An 8,293-nucleotide genomic window follows, 5' to 3' on the forward strand; every position below is an offset into this window, starting at 1 on the left:
TAGTCTCCATGAGGACTCTCATTGATGGGATTTCAACCTCTACGGGGAGCATAGCTTCCATGCCGTATACTAGAGAGAAAGGGGTTGCCCCTGTTGAAGTACGCACTGAAGTACGGTTCCCATGTAAAGCAAATGACAGTATTTCGTGCCAGTCTTTGTAAGTGACGACCATTTTCTGGACGATCTTCTTAATGTTCTTGTTGGCGGCTTCGACGACGCCATTCATTTTTGGTCTGTAAGGAGAAGAGTTATGATGCTCAATCTTGAATTCCTCACACAATTCTTTCATCATTTTGTTGTTCAAGTTTGAACCATTGTCAGTAATGATCTTACTTGGAACACCATATCGGCAAATGAGATTGTTCTTGATGAACCTCATAACCACTTGTCTTGTAACATTGGCGTAAGATGTTGCTTCGACCCATTTGGTGAAGTAATCAATAGCCATTAAGATGAAACGATGATCGTTTGAAGCTTTTGGTTCGATCATTCCAATCATGTCGATACCCCACATGGAGAAAGGCCACGGAGATGAGAGAACATTGAGTAGATTCGGTGGCACATGGATCTTATCTGCGTAGATCTGGCACTTATGACATCTCTTCACGTGTTTATAACAGTCAGATTCCATTGTCAACCAATAGTATCCTGCTCTTAAGATCTTCTTGGACATTGCACGCCCATTCGAATGGGTTCCAAAGGACCCTTCATGCACTTCATGCATTAATATGTCTGCTTCGTGTCTGTTCACGCATCTGAGCAGAACCATGTCAAAATTTCTTTTGTATAGCACATCTCCGTTTAGGAAGAAACTGCCAGAAAGCCTCCTTAGATTTTTCTTATCTTTGTTTAATGCCCCAAGCGGGTACTCTTGAGTTTGAAGGAAGCGTTTGATGTCGTGGAACCATGGTTTATCACCTGCTTCAGTTACAAACACATAGGCGGGCCTTTCAAGGCGCATAATTCTGACTTTAGGCATATCGTTCCAATGACTAACTTTGAACATGGAAGATAGAGTAGCCAAGGCATCTGCCATTCGATTCTGATCTCGAGGTATATGATGCAATTCAACCTTGTTGAAGAAAGTCAACAGACGTCTTGCATAATCTCTGTAAGGAATCAAGCCAGGGTGGTAAGTTTCCCACTTGTTTTTAATTTGGTTGATCACAAGGGCTGAATCTCCATATATGTCGAGGATCTTGATCCTTAAGTCAATGGCTTCTTCGAGACCCATGATACAAGCTTCATATTCTGCGACATTTTTGGTGCAATCAAATAGCAACCTGGAAGAGAACGGGATATGAGTACCCTTGGGAGTGATGATGACTTCCCCAATTCCATTGCCAAAAGCGTTAACTGCTTCATAGAAAATTAGGCCCCATCTTGATCCAGGATCAGGACCTTATTCAGGTAACGGTTTGTCACAATCTTTCATCTTCAAGTACATGACATCTTCGTCGGGAAAGTCAAACTTGAGAGATTGATATTCATTAATTGGCTGATGCGCCAAATGATCGGCGAGAATGCTTCCTTTGACCGCTTTTTGAGCACGGTATTCGATGTCATACTCGGATAACAGCATTTGCCATCGGGCAATCCTTCCTGTCAAGGCAGGATTTTCAAAGACGTACTTGATTGGATCCATTTTGGAGATTAACCAAGTAGTATTGTTGATCATGTATTGGCGGAGACGTTTTGAAGCCCAAGCCAAAGCACAACATGTTTTTTCGAGCATGGAGTAACGAGACTCACAATCTGTGAATTTCTTACTCAGGTAATAGATGGCATGCTCCTTCTTACTGGTTTCATCTTGCTGTCCAAGCATACAACCCATGGATTCTTCCAACACGGTAAGGTACATGATTAATGGTCTTCCTTCAACCGGAGGAATCAATATTGATGGTTCTAACAGGTATTCTTTGATACTGTCGAACGCTTTCTAGCAATCTTCAGTCCATACAACCCCTTGATCTTTGCGGAGAAGCTTGAAAATTGGCCCACAAGTAGCAGTCATTTGAGAGATAAATCTGGAGATGTAGTTCAATCGTCCGAGAAATCCTCTTACTTGCTTTTCAGTTTTTGGTGCAGGCATCTCTTGAATAGCTCTGACTTTGTTGGGATCTACTTCGATACCTCTTTGGCTGATAATGAAACCCAAGAGTTTTCCAGATCTAACCCCAAAAGTACATTTGTTAGGATTCAAGCGAAGCTGATATTTCCTTAGTCGTTGAAACAACTTCAAAAGGTATTCAATATGTTCTTCTTCTGTGCTGGACTTAGCTATCATGTCATCCACACAAACTTCAATTTCTTTATGCATCATGTCATGAAAGAGAGTTGTCATTGCCCTTTGGTAAGTTGCGCCTGCATTCTTTAATCCAAATGGCATCACTTTGTAGAAAAAGGTACCCCATGGGGTGATGAAAGATGTCTTCTCCATGTCTTCAGGAGCCATCTTGATCTGATTATAACCGGAGAACCCGTCCATGAAGGAAAAGACGTTGAACTTAGCGGTGTTATCGACCAGCATGTCGATATGCGGTAATGGAAAGTCATCTTTTGGACTGGCCTTGTTCAAGTCACGGTAATCAACACACATTCTGACTTTGCTATCTTTCTTCAGAACTGGCACTATGTTAGCCAACCATTGAGGATACTCGGAGGTGACAAGAATGTTAGAACAAGATTTGTTCTGATCAATTATCTTAGTTTTGATGATAACAATAATATGAATTTTGCTTAAGATAATATGGTACTCTAATCCAATGCAATTTCCTTTTCAGGAAATATATAAAGAGTACGCATAATTCAGCGCTCAGAAGCTTTGTCTCAAAGGGTTCAGCATGCAACATCAGAACATGGTCTGGCAAGACATCAGAAGATGGTCGAAGCAGAATCAGAACATGGGTCTATGGAAGCATCAGAAGAACAAGAGAACAGAAGCACTGAAGTTCTGATGGTATCACGCTCAGAAGCACTTCAAGGTCAGAAGATCAGAAGATGCTTTGCACCAAGCTGTTTGACTCTGATGATATTCAAACGTTGTATTCACAAACATCAGATCAGAAGAAAGTACAAGTGGCAAGCTACGCTGACTGACAAAAGGAACGTTAAAAGCTACTAAAGGCTACGTCAGTAGACACAGCGTGAACAAGGCTCGAGGTAGTTGACAAAAGCGTATAAACATTAAATGCGATGCTGTACGGAACACGCAAAGCATTAAATGCACTCAACGGTCATCTTCTCCAACGCCTATAAATATGAAGTTCTGATGAGAAGCAAGGTTAAGAATTCTGCACCAAAACAACTCACATTAACTTGCTGAAACGCTGTTCAAATCAAATCTCAGAATCTTCATCTTCATAAGAGCTCACTACATTGCTGTTGTAATACATTAGTGAGATTAAGCTTAAAACGTTAAGAGAAATATCACAGTTTGTGATTATCGCTTTTAAGAAGCATTTGTAATACTCTTAGAATTGATTACATTAAGTTGTAAGGAACTAGAGTGATCGTGTGGATCAGAATACTCTAGGAAGTCTTAGAGGTTATCTAAGCAGATTGTAACTAGAGTGATCGTGTGGATCTGTATACTCTAGAAAAGTCTTAGAGGGTATCTAAGCAGTTATTCCTGGAGTGATCAGTGTGTGATCAGAAGACTCTGGAAGACTTAGTTGCTGACTAAGTGGAAAACCATTGTAATCCGTGCGATTAGTGGATTAAATCCTCAGTTGAGGTAAATCATCTCTGCGGGGGTGGACTGGAGTAGTTTAGTTAACAACGAACCAGGATAAAAATAACTGTGCAATTTATTTTTATCTGTCAAGTTTTTAAAGCCACACTTATTCAAACCCCCCCCTTTCTAAGTGTTTTTCTATCCTTCAATTGGCATCAGAGCGCCGGTTCTAAGGTGCAAGCACTTAACCGTGTTTAGAAAAGATTCAGGAAGAGAAAAACGCTTCAGTGAAAGATGGTTGATGAAAGTGAAAAGTCTACACCTGCATCTACATCTGGCTCTGCTGAGCAATACAACGGTAACAATGGTTATACTAGACCGCCGGTATTTGATGGTGAAAACTTTGAATACTGGAAAGATAAACTGGAAAGTTACTTTCTTGGTCTAGATGGTGATCTATGGGATCTTCTGATGGATGGTTACAAACATCCAGTAAATGCCAGAGGCGTAAAGCTGACAAGGCAAGAAATGAATGATGATCAGAAGAAGCTCTTCAGGAATCATCATAAATGCAGAACTGTTTTGCTGAATGCTATCTCTCATGCTGAGTATGAGAAGATATCTAACAGGGAAACGGCCTATGACATATATGAGTCCTTGAAAATGACTCATGAAGGAAATGCTCAAGTCAAGGAGACTAAAGCTCTAGCTTTAATCCAGAAGTATGAAGCCTTCAAGATGGAGGATGATGAAGACATTGAAAAGATGTTTTCAAGATTTCAAACCCTTACTGCTGGATTGAGAGTTCTTGACAAGGGATACACCAAGGCTGATCACGTAAAGAAGATCATCAGAAGCTTACCCAGAAGATGGGGTCCTATGGTGACTGCATTCAAGATTGCAAAGAATCTGAATGAAGTTTCTCTGGAAGAGCTTATCAGTGCCTTGAGAAGTCATGAAATAGAGCTGGACGCAAATGAGCCTCAAAAGAAAGGTAAGTCTATTGCATTAAAATCAAATATCAAGAAATGCACTAACGCTTTTCAGGCTAGAGAAGAAGATCCTGAAGAATCAGAATCTGAAGAAGAAGATGAACTGTCCTTGATCTCCAGAAGGCTAAATCAACTTTGGAAGAGCAAGCAAAGGAAGTTCAGAGGCTTCAGAAGTTCAAAGAAATTTGAACGTGGAGAATCTTCTGATGACAGAAGATTTGACAAGAAGAAAGTCATGTGCTATGAATGCAATGAGCCTGGACACTTCAAGAATGAATGTCCAAAACTTCAGAAGGAAAATCCCAAGAAGAAGTTTCATAAGAAGAAAGGTCTTATGGCAACCTGGGATGAGTCAGAAGATGATTCAGACTCTGAAGATGAGCAGGCTAACTGTGCGCTGATGGCGACAGAAGATGACAGATCAGAATCTACATCAGAATCAGATTCTGAAGAGGTATTTTCTGAACTTACTAGAGATGAGTTAGTTTCCGGTCTAACTGAACTTCTGGAATTCAAGTCTCAGATTAGTCTCAAATACAAAAAGCTGAAAAAGCTATTTGAATTTGAAACAAAGAAGCTTGAGTTGGAAAATTCTGAATTAAAAGAAAAACTTTTAAAATTATCCAATAATGTTGGATCTCCTTCTAATTCAGAAAAATCCACTCCTAGTCTAAACCATATTCTGAAAGAATATGATTTAAGTTTCAGGAAGTTCTTATCTAGAAGTATTGGCAGAAGTCAGCTAGCTTCTATGATATATGCTGTGTCTGGAAACAAAAGAGTAGGCATTGGTTTTGAGGGTGAAACCCCATACAAACTTGAACCTGTTGATAAAATGAAATTCACATACAAGCCATTGTATGATCAGTTCAAGTATGGCCACTCCCATGATATTAGGCACACTTCACATGCTCAAAGTTTTCACATAACACACACCAAAAAGCATGTGACACAACCTAGGAAATATCATGAAACTCACATTAAGAATTATCATGCTGTTCCTCATATTGCTTACAATGTTAAACCCAAGTTCAATCAGAACTTGAGAAAATCTAACAAGAAAGGACCCAAGAAGATGTGGGTACCTAAGGATAAGATTATTCCTATTGCAGATATCCTTGACTGCAAAAAGGACAAAGCACAACATGTCATGGTACCTGGACTCTGGATGCTCACGACACATGACAGGAAGAAGGTCTATGTTCCAAGACCTGGTGCTTAAGTCTGGAGGAGAAGTCAAGTTTGGAGGAGATCAGAAGGGCAAGATAATTGGCTCTGGAACTATAAAGTCTGGTAACTCTCCTTCCATTTCTAATGTACTTCTTGTAGAAGGATTAACACATAACCTCTTATCTATCAGTCAATTGAGTGACAATGGTTATGATATAATCTTTAATCAAGAGTCTTGCAAAGCTGTAAATCAGAAGGATGGCTCAATCCTATTTACAGGCAAGAGGAAGAACAACATTTATAAGACAGATCTGCAAGATCTTATGAGTCAAAAGGTGACCTGTCTTATGTCTGTTTCTGAAGAGCAGTGGGTCTGGCACAGAAGATTAGGTCATGCTAGTTTGAGAAAGATTTCTCAGATTAACAAACTGGATCTTGTCAGAGGACTCCCTAATCTGAAATTTAAATCAGATGCTCTTTGTGAAGCATGTCAGAAGGGCAAGTTCTCCAAACCTGCATTCAAGTCCAAGAATGTTGTTTCTACCTCAAGGCCATTAGAACTCTTGCACATTGATCTGTTTGGCCCAGTCAAAACAGCATCTGTCAGAGGGAAGAAATATGGATTAGTCATCGTAGATGATTATAGCCGCTGGACGTGGGTAAAATTCTTGAAACACAAGGATGAGTCTCATTCAGTGTTCTTTGATTTCTGCATTCAGATTCAATCTGAAAAAGAGTGTAAAATCATAAAGGTCAGAAGTGATCATGGTGGTGAATTTGAGAACAGATTCTTTGAAGAATTCTTCAAAGAAAATGGTATTGCCCATGATTTCTCTTGTCCTAGAACTCCACAGCAAAATGGAGTTGTAGAACGAAAGAATAGGACTCTGCAAGAAATGGCCAGAACCATGATCAATGAAACCAATATGGCTAAGCATTTCTGGGCAGAAGCAATAAACACTGCATGCTATATTCAGAATAGAATCTCTATCAGACCTATTCTAAATAAGACCCCTTATGAATTGTGGAAGAATAGAAAGCCCAACATTTCTTATTTCCATCCTTTTGGATGTGTATGCTTTATTCTGAACACTAAAGATCATCTTGGTAAGTTTGATTCCAAAGCACAAAAATGTTTCCTTCTTGGATATTCTGAACGCTCAAAAGGCTACAGGGTATACAATACTGAAACATTGATTGTAGAAGAATCAATCAATATCAGGTTTGATGATAAGCTTGGTTCTGAAAAACCAAAGCAGTTTGATAATTTTGCAGATTGTGATTTTGACATATCAGAAGTTGTTGAGCCAAGAAGCAACGCATCAGAAGCAGAGCTTCTCAGAAGCAAAGAATCGGAAGATCAAGTAACAGCTTCTCTGGAGAATATAAGCATTTCTGAAGAACCACCTGTCAGAAGATCATCCAGACTCATCTCTGATCATTCAGAAGATGTCATTCTTGGAAAAAAGGATGATCCTATCAGAACAAGAGCATTCCTTAAGAACAATGCAGACTGTCAATTAGGTCTTGTGTCTTTGATCGAGCCAACTTCTGTTGATCATGCTCTAGAAGATCCAGACTGGATAATTGCTATGCAAGAAGAACTGAATCAGTTTACAAGGAATGATGTTTGGGATCTTGTTCCTAGACCAGATGGATTCAATATAATCGGTACAAAATGGGTCTTCAGAAACAAGCTCAGTGAGAAGGGTGAAGTGGTAAGAAACAAAGCCAGACTGGTGGCTCAGGGTTATAGTCAGCAAGAAGGGATTGACTATACAGAAACCTTTGCACCAGTGGCCAGGTTAGAATCTATTCGTCTATTAATTTCATTTGCCACTCAACATAACATTACTCTCTATCAGATGGATGTTAAGAGTGCCTTCTTAAATGGTTATATAGATGAAGAAGTTTATGTCCATCAACCTCCTGGTTTTGAAGACTCTATGTCTCCTAATCATGCTTTTAAACTAAAGAAATCATTGTATGGATTGAAACAGGCTCCCAGAGCTTGGTATGAACGCTTAAGTTCTTTCCTTCTGGATAATGGTTTCACTAGAGGAAAAGTGGACACTACTCTCTTTTGTAAAACCTTTAAAAGGGATATTTTAATTTGTCAAATATATGTAGATGATATTATTTTTGGAACATCTAATGCTATACTTGGAAAGGAGTTTGCTGAGTCTATGCAGGCTGAGTTTGAAATGAGCATGATGGGAGAACTCAAGTATTTCCTCGAAATACAAATAAATCAAACATCAGAAGGAACGTATGTTCACCAAACCAAGTATGTGAAGGAACTTCTGAAGAAGTTTAATCTTCTAGACTGCAAAGAAGCCAAAACTCCTATGCATCCAACATGCATCCTAGGTAAGGATGAGGTAAGTAAGAAGGTAGATCAGAAGTTATACAGAGGTATGATTGGATCTCTTCTATATTTGACTGCTTCTAGACC

This window comes from Vicia villosa, linkage group LG3 (genome assembly GCF_029867415.1).
Source record: "Vicia villosa cultivar HV-30 ecotype Madison, WI linkage group LG3, Vvil1.0, whole genome shotgun sequence".
In the NCBI taxonomy this organism is placed as follows: domain Eukaryota; kingdom Viridiplantae; phylum Streptophyta; class Magnoliopsida; order Fabales; family Fabaceae; genus Vicia; species Vicia villosa.